Source organism: Salmo salar, chromosome 04 (assembly GCF_965601325.2).
Source record: "Salmo salar chromosome 04, fSalSal1, whole genome shotgun sequence".
Lineage (NCBI taxonomy): Eukaryota > Metazoa > Chordata > Actinopteri > Salmoniformes > Salmonidae > Salmo > Salmo salar.
In genome coordinates, this window is record NC_138294.1 from 7,134,723 (window position 1) to 7,153,708 (window position 18,986).

An 18,986-nucleotide genomic window follows, 5' to 3' on the forward strand; every position below is an offset into this window, starting at 1 on the left:
TAGCGTTAAGATTTCCCTTCACTGGAACTAAGGGGCCCAAACCATGAAAAACAACCCCAGACCATTATTCCACCAAACTTTACAGTTGGCACTATGCTTTTGTATAAATAGTGTATCCCCCAGCTGTCTGGTCCAGGAGAATATCACCTGTGATGCTGTCTGGTCCAGGACAATATCACCTGCGATGCTGTCTGCTCCAGGAGAATATCACCTGTGATGCTGTCTGGTCCAGGACAATATCACCTGCGATGCTGTCCGGTCCAGGAGAATATCACCTGTGATGCTGTCTGGTCCAGGAGAATATCACCTGTGATGCTGTCTGGTCCAGGAGAATATCACCTGTGATGCTGTCTGGTCCAGGAGAATATCACCTGTGATGCTGTCTGGTCCAGGAGAATATCACCTGTGATGCTGACTGGTCCAGGAGAATATCACCTGTGATGCTGTCTGGTCCAGGAGAATATCACCTGTGATGCTGTCTGGTCCAGGAGAATATCACCTGTGATGCTGTCTGGTCCAGGAGAATATCACCTGTGATGCTGTCTGGTCCAGGAGAATATCACCTGCGATGCTGTCTGGTCCAGGAGAATATCACCTGCGATGCTGTCTGGTCCAGGAGAATATCACCTGTGATGCTGTCCGGTCCAGGAGAATATCACCTGTGATGCTGTCTGGTCCAGGAGAATAACACCTGTGATGCTGTCTGGTCCAGGAGAATATCACCTGTGATGCTGTCTGGTCCAGGAGAATATCACCTGCGATGCTGTCCGGTCCAGGAGAATATCACCTGTGATGCTGTCCGGTCCAGGAGAATATCACCTGTGATGCTGTCTGGTCCAGGAGAATATCACCTGTGATGCTGTCTGGTCCAGGAGAATATCACCTGGGATGCTGTCCGGTCCAGGAGAATAACACCTGTGATGCTGTCTGGTCCAGGAGAATAACACCTGTGATGCTGTCTGGTCCAGGAGAATATCACCTGTGATGCTGTCTGGTCCAGGACTACAAGTAATCTAGTAAGAACCATAACAAAATCAAAAACAGCAAATTAAAAACATTGACAGGTCAGGGAATCAGTCTCAAGATCATTAATCAGTGATTTGAAAATACCAATCGGGACAAGTTCTTCCAGTTTAAAAGTATTTTGTAAGGCGTTCCAAGACGATGGAGCAGAGTACATAAAAGCCCTTTTACCAAATTCAGTTCGGACATTTGGAACAGTTAGCAGGATAAAGTCCCGCGAACGAAGAGAGTACCCACCACATTTCTGAACAATAAAAATGCCCAAATAAAAAGGTAGTAAACCCAAAATGGCTTTGTAAATAAAAATATACCAGTGACTCAGCCTACGAGTGACTAGAGAAGGCCAGCCAACACTGGTATATAAAGTGCAGTGGTGCGTAAGGGTTTTGCAATTTAAAATAAATCTCAAAGTGCCATGGTAAAGGGTGTCAATTGATCTCAAACACTGAGCGGAAGCATTCATATATAAAATAGTCTAGTAAAGGCATAAATGTAGCTGATACTAGCCTCCTTCTGGCTTCAAAAGAAAAACAAGCCTTATTCCTAAAATAAAATCCTAATTTCAGCTTCAATTTTTTTGTAATTTGTTGAATATGCATTTTAAAAGAGAGGCCATCACCAATCAAAATACCAAGATATTATATGAGGTTACGACCTCCATCTCCTTGCCCTGACAGGTAGTAATAGGTGAAAAGTTCAGAGGTCTATTTCTTGCTTTAGAAAACACCAGTAGTTTAGTTTTGTCAGTATTGAGGATAAGCTTCAATTGAGACAAGGTATGTTGAACAGTATTAAAAGCAGTTTGCAAGTTCTGGAAAGCTTTTGTAAGAGATGAATCACAACAGTAAATAACAGTATCATCAGCATAAAAATGAAGTTGTGCATTTTGGACATTTTTGTCTAAATTATTTATATAAATAGTGAATAAGAGAGGACCAAGTACAGAGCCTTGGGGCACACCATTTAAGACAGACAATTTAACAGACCTAAGCCCATCAAATTGAGTGCACTGAGTTCTATCAGACAGATAGTTAACAAACCATGCAACTGCATGCTCTGAAAGACCTACACTCGACAATCTCTGCCTTAGTATAGCATGATCAACTGTATCAAAAGCCTTAGAGAGATCAATAAAAAGTGAGACACAATGCTGTTTTTTGTCAAGAGCTTCAGTGATATCATTTAAAACCTTCATGGCTGCTGTAATTGTGCTATGCTTCTTCCTGAAACCCGATTGATACATTGATAAAATAGAGTTAGTATATAAAAACTCTTTTAGCTGGTCACTCACAAGGGTTTCAAGTATTTTCACCAGGGGTGACAGCTTTGAGATTGGCCTATAATTATTTAAAAGAGTTGGATCTCCCCCTTTTAAAAGTGGCAGGACAAATGCTGATTTCCAGATCTTTGGAATTTCATTACATTCCAGGGTTAGATTAAACAGATATGCAAGTGGTTCAGCTATGAAATCAGCTGCCAGATTTAAAAAGCAGGGATCCAAAAGATCAGGACCTGCAGGCTTTCTCTGATCTAAGGATTTCAGGGCCTTATGTACCACCTGCACTGAGAATGGCAAAAAGCTAGAAGTTTGACCAGCTCTCACTGGTTCATCAACACAAGGTTGTACAGAGACAGAGGACACTGAATCAAACAGTCTACCAGATGATACAAAGTGCTCATTGAAACAATTCAGCATTTCAGTTTTGTCATATATAGCAACAGAGTCCTTCAATACACATGACGGTAATTCATTAACATTACTGTTACCAGACATACACTAATAGCCTTCCAAAACTTTCTAGGGTCATTCAGGTTATCAGTGGTAACAGACATAAAATATTCAGACTTGGCCTTCCTGAGAAGAGAAGAACACTTGTTTCGTAACTGCCTAAAAACAAGCCAATCAGCATCAGAACACGATTTCCTTGCTTTAGCCCAGGCTAGATTACGGTCGTGAACAATGCAAGAAAGCTCAGACGAAAACCATGGATTATCCCTCCCTTTAACCCTGAACCTGCGGAATGGAGCATGTCTGTTTACTATTTGGAGAAAACCATCCTGAAAGAATTTCCAGGCAGTTTCCACATCAGGGATAAGCTCAATCTTGCTCCAGTCAAAATAAAACCAATCATGAAAGAAAGCCTGCTCAATGAAACACTTCAGATTTCTCTTACGAATAAAACGCGGGTTAGACTTAGAAATCTTAGTATTTCTAATAGCAACAACAGCACAATGGTCACTTAAATCATTACAAAAAACACCAACCGCAGAATATTTATGTGGAACATTTGTCAATATCAAATCAATCAGGGTAGATTTATCTGGGCATTTTAGATTTGGGCGAGTGGGTGAGTTAATCAACTGGGTAAGATTCATAGAATTACAAAACATTTTTAAATCATCAGACACCGGCATTAACCAACACCAGTTGAGATCACCAATCAAAATCATTTCACTGTAAAGAAGTTTAGACATGAGGTGCGTCAAAGAAGAAAATGCATCACGAGAGCAGAGGGGGGTCTATAACAGCCAATCACAGTTAGAGAGAGCAGAGGGGGTCTATAATAGCCAATCACAGTTAGAGAGAGCAGAGGGGGGTCTATAACAGCCAATCACAGTTAGAGAGAGCAGAGGGGGGTCTATAACAGCCAATCACAGTTAGAGAAAGACCCTTAGAAACCTCAATATTCAAAGCAAGAAATTCCAACTGTTTACAAATAGTTTCAGACTTTGCCACACTTACAGGGAATTTCGTTTTTACATATATAGCCACACCCCCACCTTTCTTAACCCGATCAGTGTGATAAACATTGTAACCAGTTATACAAATATCCGTATCAAGAACAGACTTGCTGAGCCAGGTTTCAGAAAACACAATTATATCAGCATCAGTTGATTTAGCCCAAATCCTAACCCCATCCATTTTTGACAACAGGCTGTGTACATTTAAATGAAAAATACCAAGACCAGATCTTGATTTCAAATCAGAGGGGGTTTGGAGACATTGCATATCAGGGCCAGGGTTAGGCTGCACGTTACCTGATATCAACAATAGAAGAATAACTAGCCACCTCTGTTTAATAACTTTGCACGGCTTCTCTTTTTTAAGAGACCTACTGCAAGCGAAGTCTACAAGTGAGTTTCCAGACAATACAAAACAGTCATTTAAAACCATTAGACTTTGGTAGTGACACAAATTCGTAATGTTCACATCATGCCACAAATACATCGGCACTTGGACGAGTGGAACGAGTAAAAAGGAGCGAGTTCCTGCAAACAAAATGTCCAATGGACGGGAGAGCACATTGTCAGATGTACTCACCCAGCGACAATGTTCGTTTTCTCCAGATCTCGTTAAAGTCAGTGCATAAAGCAATACCATGAAAACTGTCATTTTCTCTGACAAATGTAAATAATAGAGCCCAATGAAGGTAAGGGGAGAGAGGGACAGCGTATATGTAAATCTGAATGTGAGTATTTGCACGTGTGAGTAGATTGGGTGTTGAGGTCGATTGAGAGAGCGGGTTGGGGATTGATGAGCTGCCACTGACAGCCAGACGAAGAGCAAAAAGGAGCGGCTTGGACGAGACACTCCGTGGATGAAGAAGGAACTCAGGCCAGCCAGAGATAGGGTTACTTTGGTAAACTTCAGTGCCGAGTTGAAGTGCCAAGTTGAGGAAGACCCGTGATCTTTACAGCAGCAAAAATAAAATAGTTTGCACTACACAACAAAGAAGTTACTCAGTCATAAATAAATAGGTTATTAGTAGGTTAAAATGTACTAGACACAGACAAACGACTTGACATGCTACCATCTTGGGAACAGCCTCTATATACATCTGTAGACATGATCCATCCCACCAGAGGGTGGAGGGGCACCTGTATCAGTGGTTTTGACCAGATAGCACCGCGACACAGTATAGTGCCTCCCATGTACTCTCCTAAGATTGGACTTTTCTATACCACGTATCACGTGACTGTGTACAAAACTGCCAATGGTAGAAAACTTTGCCAGCGGTAGAAAACTTTGCCAGCGGTAGACAGTGCATTCGTTAAGTATTCAGACCCATTCACTTTTCCACATTTAGTTACATTTCAGCCTCATTCTAAAATGGAATAATATTTTTTCCCCTCATCAACACACACAATACCCCATAATAACAAATCAAAAACAGATTTTTATACACTTTTGCACATGTATTTACTTAAGTATTCAGACTCTTTGCTATGAGACTCGAAATTGAGCTCAGATGCATCCTGATTCCATTGATCATCCTTGAGATGTTTCTACAACTTGATTGGAGTCCGCCTGTGGTAAATTCCATTGATTAGACATGATTTGGAAAGGCACACACCTGTCTATATAAGGCCCCACAGTTTACAGTGCACGTCAGAGCAAAAACCAAGCCACGAGGTCAAAGGAATTGTCCGTCAGAGCTGCTGAGACAGGATTGTGTCGAGGCCACAGAGTCCTGCCGGGCAGAAGGTACCAAGGGGAAAATGTCTGGACACAATATAGTTGATGCCAAGGCAGCAGCTACCTTCCTGGTATTTATTATGGATCCCCATTAGTTCCTGCCAAGGCAGCAGCTACTCTTCCTGGGGTTTATTATGGATCCCATTAGTTCCTGCCAAGGCAGCAGCTACTCTTCCTGGGGTTTATTATAGATCCCCATTAGTTCCTGCCAAGGCAGCAGCTACTCTTCCTGGGGTCCAGCAAAAATAAAGGCAGTTATACCATTTTAAAAACATTACAATAAATTCACAACACACTGTGTCCTCAGTCACCTTGTCCTAGAGATATTTACATGGTTATCAAAACGTCACATCAGGGTAAGCCTAAACAAAACACAGCCCTATGGGAAAAATGAATGGTGGAAAAACGATGTGGAACCATCTCCCGTTTGACCTCTAGTTTTTATGGATATTATGACTCTACAGAGCCCCACAGTGGACATGTCAAAATATGTTCCATTGATAAAGCACACTTTATTTAACCTCAATGTCATCTTGTTTTTACATGGCATTGTAGATGTTAGCGGTATATAGTATGTATTTTGGATGTTTTCAGTGTGTTTTTAACCTTTTCAGACAATGGGTTAATCACAATTAAAAAATAGTGCACTAACATTACACAAAGTGAACTGAAGTCTGACAGCCCAAACAAAAACACAAATTCTCAGTCAAAAACACAAGTCAGAACACAGCCTCTTGATTCTCTCATGTGTTTTCAGGTTCTCTGACTGGGAAAATGTCTTTCCACAATGAGAGCAGTGGTATGTCTCCTCCTGTGTATTTGTATGTATTCGTTCATGCTCTTTCAGGTACCTTAACCGGGTAAATCTCTCTCCACACTGGGAGCAGCGGTACATCTTCTTACCTGTGTGTGTCCTCACATGCTTGTTCAGGTTTCCTACCTGGCCAAAACTCTTTCCACAATGGGAACATTGGAAAAGCTTTTCCCCTGTGTGTCCCCTCTCATGGTTTTGCAGGCTCCCTAACTGGGTAAACGTCATTCCACATTGGGAACAGTGGTAAGGCTTCTCTCCAGTGTGTATTCTCTTATGTATTCTCAGGCTCCCTAACTGAGTAAAACTCTTTCCACACTGGGAGCAGTGATGTCGGCCTGCTGGTTTGGACGTCTCGGGGTCTGGTTTCCCTGAAGGACTCTTCCTGCTGTCAGAAGGAGAGTCTGGTCTCTCTCCTGTCAAAGACAAACAGATTATTTAATTAAACAGAAACCTGAATGAAACCTCCACATGATAAAACTTCCTATGACGTATTCCTGTAATTTCCGGACTATTAAGCGCACCTGAATATAAGCCGCACCCACTGAATTTAAAAATATATATTATTTTGAACAAAAATAAGCCGCACATGTCTATAAGCCGCAGGTGCCTACCGGTACATTGAAACAAATGAACTTTACACAGGCTTTAACGAAACACGGCTTGTAACAAAAAATAAGCAGTAAGCTTTAGTTGTCTTTTTGCACTGAGTGAATTCCTCACGCTGCTGTTTCCAACGTCTTATCATCGACTCATTAAGACCAAGCTCCCGTGCAGCAGCTCTATTTCCTTTTCCAACAGCCAGATCAATCGCCTTCAACTTGAAAGCTGCATCTCCGTGTCTTTGCCATGATGAGGGTGACAAAATGACTACCGTAATCAGAATGATGGGAAGTTTGAGAGCGCTCGATTTAATCTAAACAGTAAACAAAAAAGTTGTTTGACCTTAACCCGTCCGGCAATTTCATTGGTCTAATGAAAGCTTCATACCGCCAAAAAACTGAGAACGTCACAGAATGTGTTTTTTTTTGGAAAAAAAAATTGAAAGCGGGAAAAATCCATATATTAGCCGAGTCATTGTTTAAGACGCGAGGTTCAAAGCGTGGGAAAAAAGTTGCGGCTTATAGTCCAGAATTTACGGTCATCTAGACTAGATCCCTCAATCACCTAAAGTCAGTTTTCACAAGTATTATTAAGGTGACTAGAAAATGCAGGTCTCTGTGTGGTTCTTAGTCAGAGACTCTGTCAGTCAGTATGGTCAGGTGGAGTTGAGGAGTCTGGTTGCCTTTTACAAGGAGCATTGACTAAGGCATAATTACACCAGAGGAAGTCATGTCAGAGTACTCCCAGTACAGAGATTTGCCCAGGGCCCATCAGCTGGCCCAATGAGACATTTTCCTCAATGTCCTGCAGTCAGGTGTTTACTAGGATAATGTTACCAATGTCATAAACGTGAGCTGTATATTTTGATAAAATTACACAACACATAATTGAAAGAAACAAATTTGCTCAAGGCACATTATACATAATTGAATGAACCATGAATAAATAACTTGTTAATGTTATGAAAGAATTAAGCATAAACAAATATATTTTTCTTTAGAGGAGAGCCAGATTCAGGTGACGGAGGTTTCCTTGGTGCTTCCTGTCTCCACTGACAGAGGTCTACTTGGTGCTTCCTGTCTCCACTGACAGAGGTCTCCTTGGTGCTTCCTGTCTCCACTGACAGAGGTCTCCTTGGTGCTTCCTGTCTCCACTGACAGAGGTCTACTTGGTGCTTCCTGTCTCCACTGACAGAGGTCTCCTTGGTGCTTCCTGTCTCCACTGACAGAGGTCTCCTTGGTGCTTCCTGTCTCCACTGACAGAGGTCTCCTTGGTGCTTCCTGTCTCCACTGACTGAGATCTCCTTGGTGCTTCCTGTCTCCACTGACAGAGGTCTCCTTGGTGCTTCCTGTCTCCACTGACTGAGATCTCCTTGGTGCTTCCTGTCTCCACTGACTGAGATCTCCTTGGTGCTTCCTGTCTCCACTGACAGAGGTCTCCTTGGTGCTTCCTGTCTCCACTGACTGAGATCTCCTTGGTGCTTCCTGTCTCCACTGACTGAGATCTCCTTGGTGCTTCCTGTCTCCACTGACTGAGATCTCCTTGGTGCTTCCTGTCTCCACTGACGGAGGTCTCCTTGGTGCTTCCTGTCTCCACTGACGGAGGTCTCCTTGGTGCTTCCTGTCTCCACTGACGGAGGTCTCCTTGGTGCTTCCTGTCTCCACTGACAGAGGTCTCCTTGGTGCTTCCTGTCTCCACTGACAGAGGTCTCCTTGGTGCTTCCTGTCTCCACTGATAGAGGTCTCCTTGGTGCTTCCTGTCTCCACTGACTGAGATCTCCTTGGTGCTTCCTGTCTCCACTGACAGAGGTCTCCTTGGTGCTTCCTGTCTCCACTGACTGAGATCTCCTTGGTGCTTCCTGTCTCCACTGACGGAGGTCTCCTTGGTGCTTCCTGTCTCCACTGACGGAGGTCTCCTTGGTGCTTCCTGTCTCCACTGACGGAGGTCTCCTTGGTGCTTCCTGTCTCCACTGACGGAGGTCTCCTTGGTGCTTCCTGTCTCCACTGACGGAGGTCTCCTTGGTGCTTCCTGTCTCCACTGACAGAGGTCTACTTGATCACACACATCCACAGTTGAAGTCAGAAGTTTACATACACTTAGGTGGGAGTCATTAAAACTTGTTTTTCAACCACTCCACAAATTTCTTGTTAACAATGTATAGTTTTGGCAAGTCAGTTAGTACATCTACTTTGTGCATGATACAAGTAATTTTCCCAACAATTGTTTACAGACAGATTATTTCACTTATAATTCACTGTATCACAATTCCAGTGAGTCAGAAGTTTACATACACTAAGTTGACTGTGCCTTTAAACAGCTTGGAAAATTCCAGAAAATGATGTCATGGCTTTAGAAGCTTCTGATAGGTTAATTGACATCATTTGAGTCAATTGGAGGTGTACCTGTGGATGTATTTCAAGGCCTACCTTCAAACTCAGTGCCTCTTTGCTTGACATCACGGGAAAATCAAAAGAAAATCAGCCAAAACCTCAGATTTATTTTTTAGACTTCCACAAGTCTGGTTCATCCTTGGGAGGAATTTCCAAATTCCTGAGGGTACCACGTTCATCTGTATAAACAATAGTATGCAAGTATAAACACAGTGGGACCACGCAGCCGTCATACCGCTTTGGAAGGAGACGTACTTTGGTGCGAAACGTGCAAATCAATCCCAGAACAGCAGCAAAGAACCTTGTGAAGTTGCTGGAGGAAATAGGTACAAAAGTATCTATATCCACAGTAAAACGAGTCCTTTATCGACCTAACCTGAAAGGCAGCTCAGCAAGGAGAAGCCACTGCTCCAAAACCGCCATAAAAAAGCCAGACTACGGTTTGCAACTGCACATGGGGACAAATATCATACTTTTTGGAGAAATGTCCTCTAGTCTGATGAAACAAAAATAGAACTGTTTGGCCATAATGACCATCATTATGTTTGGAGGAAAAAGGGGGAGGCTTGCAAGCCGAGGAACACCATCCCAACCTTGAAGTACGGGGGTGGCAGCATGATGTTGTGGGGGTGCTTTGCTGCAGGAGGGACTGGTGCACTTCACAAAATAGATGGCATCATGAGGGTGGAAAAGTATGTGGATATATTGAAGCAACATCAAGACATCAGTCAGGAAGTTAAAGCTTGGTTGCAAATGGGTCTTCCAAATGGACAATGACCCCAAGCAAACTTCCAAAGTTCAGGAAAAATGGCTTAAGGACAACAAAGTCAAGGTGTTGGAGTGGCCATCACAAAGCCCTGACCTCAATCCTATAGAACATTTGTGGGCAGAAATGAAAAAGCGAGTGTGAGCAAGGAGGCCTACAAACCTGATTAAGTTACACCAGCTCTGTCACGAGGAATGGGCCAAAATTCACCCAACTTATTGTGGGAAGCTTGTGGAAGGCTACCCGAAACATTTGACCCAAGTTAAACAATTTAAAGGCAATGCTACCAAATACTAATTGAGTGTATGCAAACGTCTGACCCACTGGGAATGTGATGAAAGAAATTAAAGCTGAAATAAATAATTCTCTCTACTATTATTTTGACATTTGACATTCTTAAAATAAAGAGGTGATCCTAACTGACCGAAGACAGTGAATTTTTACTAGGATTAAATGTCAGGAATTGTGAAAAACTGAGTTTAAACGTATTTGGCTAAGGTGTATTTAAACTTCCGACATCAACTGTATCTCTGTCCGCCTACCTGCTAGGATGATATACAGGAAAGTGTCTATGCCTGCCTGCTAGGATGATATACAGTAAATATCATGATCTAGTCATAGACCATGTCTGACTTCCTTAATAAGTCCTATAGATACTGTTCATGATCTAGTCATACACCATGTCTGACTTCCTTAATAAGTCCTATAGATACTGTTCATAATCTAGTCATACACCATGTCTGACTTCCTTAATAAATCCTATAGATACTGTTCATGATCTAGTCATAGACCATGTCTGACTTCCTTAATAAGTCCTATAGATACTGTTCATAATCTAGTCATACACCATGTCTGACTTCCTTAATAAGTCCTATAGATACTGTTCATAATCTAGTCATACACCATGTCTGACATCCTTAATAAATCCTATAGATACTGTTCATAATCTAGTCATACACCATGTCTGACTTCCTTAATAAGTCCTATAGATACTGTCCACTGTTTCAGAGTAGGAGTGGCCATGACCCTTCCAAATTGTAAGGATTACGCTAGCTGCTGTAACCACAGCAACATTTATTTCGGTGACAGAATTATAGAGTAACTTTGGAATACGCTAGATACACTACATGACCGAACGTATGTGGACACCTGCTTGTCAAACATCTTATTCCAAAATCAAGTGAATTAAAAAGGGGATTGGTCCCCCCTTTGCTGCTATAACAGCCTCCACTCTTCTGGGAAGGCTTTCCACTAGATGTCGGAACATTGCTGTGGGGGACTTGCTTCCATTCAGCCACAAGAGCATTAGTGAGGTCGGGAACTGATGTTGGGCGATTAGGCCTGGCTCGCAGTCGGCGTTCCACTTCATCCCAAAGGTGTTTGATGGGGTTGAGGTCAGGGATCTGTGCAGGCCAGTCAAGTTCTTCTACACCGATCTCAACAAACCATTTCTGTATGGACCTAGGTCCAGGGGCATTGTCATGCTGAAACAGCAAAGGGCCTTCCCCAAAATGTTGCCACAAAGTTGGAAGCACAGAATGGTCTAGAATGTCATTGTATGCTGTAGCGTTTACACCACTCCAGCCTACGCTTGGCACTCTAGCAATGATAAAGTACTTTATGATAACGCGAAAATTAAATAAACGATTTGGTATCATTTTTATTATGGAAGATTGAATAAGTTTGCTTCAAACGGTTAGCTTGGAATGATTTGTAGCCATCGTCTCGACTATCTGTGCATGAGAGTCCATTCAACTCAGTTTCCCTACCTGAAAAAACGCCATTCCGTAAAGTGTATTCACGCACGCAAATTCAGGAAGAAACTGAAGAGCAGATGGCCTGACCGCGTTTTGCGACTGTCGGCACACTTGACCGCAGTCAACAGTGGGCTCGGAATCGCCTCCAGTTTAGTACGATGGAATTGCAGTATTGAATGAAGACAAGTCCATTCCGTCAGACATTTAAGTTGTGATTTTGCGTGCAAATCCATTGTTAAAGTTTTGTTGTTGGCCAGCTTGTTGATGGTATTCACATCTTACAGTGTAGCTTTATCAATTCCTACATTAAAACGGCATTTAAGATCAGAACTAGAATAGAATGCCGTTTAAAACCACGCATCAGTAAAACAACTATTTTCAAGACAGGACTTACTGGTGTTACTCAGATCTTCTGTCTCCTCTTCTTCCCTCTCCTCCTCCTTCAAAATGACAGTTATCTCCTTCATTCACTCCAAAAAAAGTATAATCGTTTTCTTCCTCTTCTTTCTCTGTAACAGCCTCTCCCTCTACTTCTTCATTTACTGTGACATCCTCCTCTTCATTCTCCTCTTTCACGACAACGTTCAGCCAAATACCTTCTTTCTCCTTCCAGCAGACCTCTTTTTTAGCAGGAGGGCAGTAGCTTGGTGAGCTCATGGTCGGGGATGTTAGCCAGCTAACCTAGCTAGTTAGCGACTAGCCTAGTGACAGGCTCATTTATCAAGCCAGCTACCGTTACCTGACTAAACGGAAATATCACATTAAATGGGGAAACTAGTTAAAAGACAGAATTATGTTCCAAATACAGAGGCAAATATACACCGAAGCAGTCTGAACAGCTTGAATGTTTCGGCTAGGAAGCTACCGAGGTGGCTGACTAGATGTTGTTGAAGAAGCGTCCCGTCCACTACATTATACGTCACGCTGAAAGCATCGCCTGAAAAACACATATCGCCATCTGTTGACTGGAGTGGTTAACGCAGATAAATGTTTCTTTTATTTCCAGACAAAAAGTGCATTTTTACATTTCTTTCATTAAATAATAATATAATAGTCAGACAACTGCAGATTTGTAATAAGTATGAATTTAAAACCTACTTCTACATTCTACCAACACAACAGATGTTTCTACTACAGTGAATATTAACCAATGAGGTGGGTCTTTACACATTCTACCAACACAACAGATGTTTCTACTACAGTGAATATTAACCAATGAGGTGGGTCTTTACATTCTACCATCACAACAGATGTTTCTACTACAGTGAATATCAACCAATGAGGTGGGTCTTTACATTCTACCAACACAACAGATGGTAATACTACAGTGAATATTAACCAATGAGGTGGGTCTTTACACATTCTACCAACACAACAGATGTTTCTACTACAGTGAATATTAACCAATGAGGTGGGTCTTTACACATTCTACCATCACAACAGATGTTTCTACTATGAACACTTTCAGGTTAATTGAAGTTAAATTCCCAAATAGCCTCTACAGGTTTGGTCATTATCAGGTATTGGAGCGTTGAAAGATGATGCACAACAACGGTTTCTTCCACAAAACCACAACTTCAATAACCACCGCGGTCTAAATAACTGTAAAGTAAGTCGCCATCGAAATGACTACCGCTACAATCGACCAATCAACCATGACTTGAGCCTGTCGCCTGCAGTCCGTGGAGAAAAGTAGCTTTTTTTTCTGGTAAAGTTACACTGGGTACATGGGCCACATCAATAATATACCGTCCGGCACATTGTCTAGGAAAGTACTACGTGGCTGTGGTGGAAGATCAGACCTCACCACCATTTGACTGATGTTGGGGGCGTGTCTGAAGGCTACCCGTCGGGGTTCTTTAATCGTCTTTTCCAGTTGTGGATCAATGATCAAGACGTGCCAGTGTTTTAATGATGTGGTCCAACTGTTTACCAAGTGGGGAGTACTGAAGGAAGCATTGAACATGTTGGTCTGGAGGGAGGGGAGGTTTGGGGAGAACTGAAGGAAGCATTGAACATGTTGGTCTGAAGGGAGGGGAGGTTTGGGGAGAACTGAAGGAAGCATTGAACGTGTTGCTCTGGAGGGAGGGGAGGTTTGGGGAGAACTGAAGGAAGCATTGAACGTGTTGGTCTGGAGGGAGGGGAGGTTTGGGGAGAACTGAAGGAAGCATTGAACGTGTTGGTCTGGAGGGAGGGAGGTTTGGGGAGAACTGAAGGAAGCATTGAACATGTTGGTCTGGAGGGAGGGGAGGTTTGGGGAGAACTGAAGGAAGCATTGAACGTGTTGGTCTGGAGGGAGGGAGGTTTGGGGAGAACTGAAGGAAGCATTGAACATGTTGGTCTGGAGGGAGGGGAGGTTTGGGGAGAACTGAAGGAAGCATTGAACGTGTTGGTCTGGAGGGAGGGAGGTTTGGGGAGTACTGAAGGAAGCATTGAACGTGTTGGTCTGGAGGGAGGGGAGGTTTGGGGAGTACTGAAGGAAGCATTGAACATGTTGGTCTGGAGGGAGGGAGGTTTGGGGAGAACTGAAGGAAGCATTGAACGTGTTGGTCTGGAGGGAGGGAGGTTTGGGGAGAACTGAAGGAAGCATTGAACGTGTTGGTCTGGAGGGAGGGAGGTTTGGGGAGAACTGAAGGAAGCATTGTCGCTGTCTGAAACGCTCATCCAGACAGTCCTCTGGGTTACCCCGCTTTCTGAAACGTTCATCCAGACAGTCCTCTGGGTAACCCCGCTGTCTGAAACACTCATCCAGACAGTCCTCTGGGTAACCCCGCTGTCTGAAACACTCATCCAGACAGTCCTCTGGGTAACCCCGCTGTCTGAAACACTCATCCAGACAGTCGGCTTGTTTGTCATAGTCACTCTGTGTACCACAAAACCTGCTTATGCGACAGTATTGGCTGACGGAGAGGCTATTTTCTAGGGGTGTAGGGTGGAAGCTAACAGGGAATTCCTGTCCGTTGGCTTCCTGTATAGGTCTGTGCTAAAGCCACCCCTCTCCCTCTTAATCAAAATGTCCAGATAACTTGTTTCATGCACATCAAAGGTGAGGGTGAATTTTAGATGACAGAAGTCACATTTAGGTGCCAGGTGTAACTGAGGCCATAGATGCTCCATATCCATTACTTTGAGTGTTTTATATAATACAACTAAATGTGTTTCTGTGTTGCAGCGGCTGTCAAGAAATGGAACGGCAAGGCCACAGAACATGATATAAGAGGAGCTGTGGGAGACCACCTCAAGCCCCTGGTAGAGCCAGGGGTGGTGTTTACCACTCCTTCAGCAGGCTGGAAAAGTCCGACTGATACTGTTTTTCATACTAAGTTGGACTAAGATATGTGTTGCTTTGCGCATATTTCTTCAATATGTTCAAATCAAGCTTTATTTATACAGCACATTTCAGACATGCATGCAACACAATGGCTTCACAGGAAAATACAAAGTAAATAAACATAAATATTTACCACAACAGGATAAAAAAAATATATAAGAATAACAACTGAAAGATTAATGAGCATTGTAAGGAAATATCATTGATTAAAATATTAAGAATTGGATGCAATATCCAACCCAAAATATAAGCTTGTTTTACTCCATTGTTTGTTGTTACGTTCCCCAGCAAGAAAACCAGAAATGTCCCTTAAATAGAAGAGGAACTAACAAAGAGTCACTGACAACAACCACAACTAAACAGGTGGGGTTTTAGGAGGGGTTCTGAAAGACACTATGGGGGTGTCCACTGAAAGTTGACTAGTAACAACAACTGGGACCTAAAAGACAGCCACTAAATCTGCCCAAGAAGAGGCAAACAAAAGAAAAACCCACACCAAACTTAAAGACAGGACGCAAACCAAAAAGGTAGCGTAACTAAAGTTGTTGACCCTCCACGTCTTTGAAGACAACTGGCATACTGGGCCAGACACTCTTAAATAGCACCTGGACCAGCTCAGGTGAAACACCTTCCCACTAACGAGATGGACAAGCCAGCACAGGTGGAACACAAACTGACTAATGAGGTGACACCAATCAGTGTGTCCTACGTGCTAACGAGCTAGACGTGCTAACGACGTGCTAACGAGCAAGACCTGCTAACGGGCTAGTCGTGCTAGACGTGCTAACGACCTAGACATGCTAACGAGCTAGACGTGCTAACGACCTAGACATGCTAACGAGCTAGACGTGCTAACGAGCTAGTCGTGCTAACGAGCTGTACGTGCTAACGAGCTAGACCTGCTAACGAGCTAGACGTGCTAACGAGCAAGACCTGCTAACGGGCTAGTCGTGCTAGCGACCTAGACGTGCTAACGACCTAGACGTGCTAACGACCTAGACATGCTAACGAGCTAGACGTGCTAAAGTCCAACCTCAAAACATAAATGGAAAAACCAAAGCCTGTAACACCTTCTCCCTTAAGACAACAAATACGTCCTATATTTTTGTTGGACAAGTTTGCTCACCATCAACAGAAAACAACTTCCATTTCACATTATAATCAACTACAATGCTTCACCTTCACCAATATAAACATGGTGTCTACTGGCTGTCAACAATTAAAAACAAGAAAACACACGTATTTTTAAATATATATATTTTTCTACAATGTAATTTTTTTTAAAACTCACTAGCTTCTAGAACTCTCGTCTTCCTAAAACTCACTAGCTTCTAGAACTCTCGTCTTCCTAAAACTCACTAGCTTCTAGAACTCTCGTCTTCCTAAAACTCACTAGCTTCTAGAACTATCGTCTTCCTAAAACTCACTTGCTTCTAGAACTCTCGTCCCCTTGGAACGAGCCCAAACAAAACTCATCTCCAATACAGAGAAACATGCAGTCAAAATAAATTGGGATCCATGGCAACGCACTGGCGAAACGCAAAACATTTTTGACTGCCCACCATTGAGAATTTCAGCAACCAAGTTGTCCTTACCACGGTCTGATTTCAAGAGGAAACTCCTGCAATATCGGTAGTAGCTTTCCACCTCACTGCGGAGCTTCTCTCTCTTTTCAGGGTTCACTAGATAGGCATGTTGTTGGATCTGGGCCCAGTCCCCAATGTCATGCTCTAGTACATTTGGGTTGGCACCTCCGAGAATGAACCCTGATATTCTAATAGCAGGGCAACAATGTCAATATAATTGTACCCAAAAATGGTAAGCTGGTTGCATAAATAATTATCATTACTAAATGTTACATAATATGAAATATGAAAATCAAATGTACACCCCTTTGTTAATATGTATTGGCAATAATTCACTTAATGGTGAGGCATGGAATAATAAAACATGTATATACACACAAACATCTGCCATAATCATATTACTTGTATGTTTTTAAACACCTTATAAACTGCACCAGCAACAACATCACTGCTGTTTAATAGCAATACATCACTGATATCCATTAAGGGGAAAATCAGGTTGTACGTGCTGTTGAAACTAACACCACTAAAACACATGGAAATGGGAGATATATTTTACCTCACTGGTTAGAGGACAACCTGCAGAAGACAGTCAGCTACATTTTGGAGTGATACCTTACAATTTAGGGGTCGCTAAACAAAGGAATGAAACACTTATTTGTCATCACTCATCGATATCATGTTGAAATCAATTGCGTGAGAGTGGGGAGATGAGGTTGCATGTCCTGTTAAAACTAACAGCTCAAAAACCACATGGAATCTGGGAATAATGTGTACATCATTGGTTAGAGGACAACTTGTAGAAAACAGCTAGCTACATTTTGATTCAAGTGGGTCACCAATGCTGTAAGTGTAACACAGCTCTTTTTTTGTTAGTCACTTTTTGTTAAATCACATAAATAGTACTCTTTCAATTCAGAGCCTGGATTTTTCCCCTGATGAGGCTAATATCCATATCATGCTGAAATCAATAAAACAGGGGGCAAACGATTAGGGTTCTACATTGTGACATCATTAAAATACTCCTACTACAATGTTAAAACATTCTACATTATGACATAATTTAATTGATATCATGAAACAACTCCTTCATGTATGTATTTTCTGATGTTTGATCAGAGATCTTTTATCAGAGTATCTCTTGTCACATTGATCACAGCTATAAGGTTTCTCTCCAGGGTGTGTTCTCTGGTGTATAGACAGATAGCTAGATGTAGTAAAACTCTTCCCACATTGACCACAGCTATAATATTTCTCTCCTGGTGTGTTCTCTGGTGGTATATCAGGCTGAATGACTGAGTAAAACTCTTCCCACTTTGATCACAGCTATAAGATTTCTCTCCTGTGTGTGTTCTCTGGTGTGAAGTCAGCTGGCTGGATGTGGTAAAACTCTTCACACATTGATCACAGCCATAAAGTTTCTCTCCTGTGTGTGTATGCTGGTATACTATCAGGTTGTTTAGCTGAGTAAAACTCTTCCCACATTGATCACAGCCATTAGGTTTAACAGGTTTAAGGTTTAACAAATCTTTTGTTTACAAAAGCTTTGTTAAATCAGCACAACAGTTTTCAGCTGGGCTAACATAATTGCAAAAGGGTTTTCTAATGATCAATTAGCCTTTTAAAATGATAAACTTGGATTAGCTAACACAACGTGCCATTGTAACACAGGAGTGATGGTTGCTGATAATGGGCCTCTGTACGTCTATGTAGATATTCCATTAAAAAAATCAGCTGTTTCCAGCTACAATAGTCATTTACAACATTAACAATGTCTAAACTGTACTTCTGATGAATTTGATGTTATTTTAATGGACAAAAAAATTGATTTTCTTTCAAAAACAAGGACTAAGTGACCCCAAACTTTAGATTGTTAGTGTACATCTACATTATGTATTGTTACACCATGTAGGAGCAGTATAGACCTAATCTGTTCATTATATACATCTACATGATGTATTGTTACACCATGTAGGAGCAGTATAGACCGACAGTAGCTGGCTACTTATTTAAATTTATTTTGACTTAATGAAACTGCCTTAAATGTGCTGTAGTAAACATTTTTTTATTCTCACTAATCAATCAACACATTCCTGTCTTTGTATATCTCAATACAATAGTATTATTTAATGAAATCCATTTAAAATAATATTTTCCCCAACTGCGTTTTCCATCCAGTCAGCAGACGGCGATGTGCGTCTTTCAGGCGATGCTGCAGCGTGACGTATAATCTAGTGGACGG

The 18,986-nt window shown here is 42.1% G+C and overlaps 1 long non-coding RNA gene across 1 annotated transcript; it reads right to left on the minus strand.

Annotated features, from left to right (window-relative positions):
• Positions 1-5,992: 5,992 nt before the first annotated feature.
• LOC123732955 (uncharacterized) lies at positions 5,993-12,791 on the minus strand. Its single transcript, XR_014392053.1, has 2 exons — positions 12,222-12,791; positions 5,993-6,727 (listed from the first exon to the last, which is right to left on the minus strand). It is a non-coding gene; the product is annotated as an uncharacterized LOC123732955 (long non-coding RNA).
• Between the last annotated feature and the right edge of the window lie 6,195 nt (positions 12,792-18,986).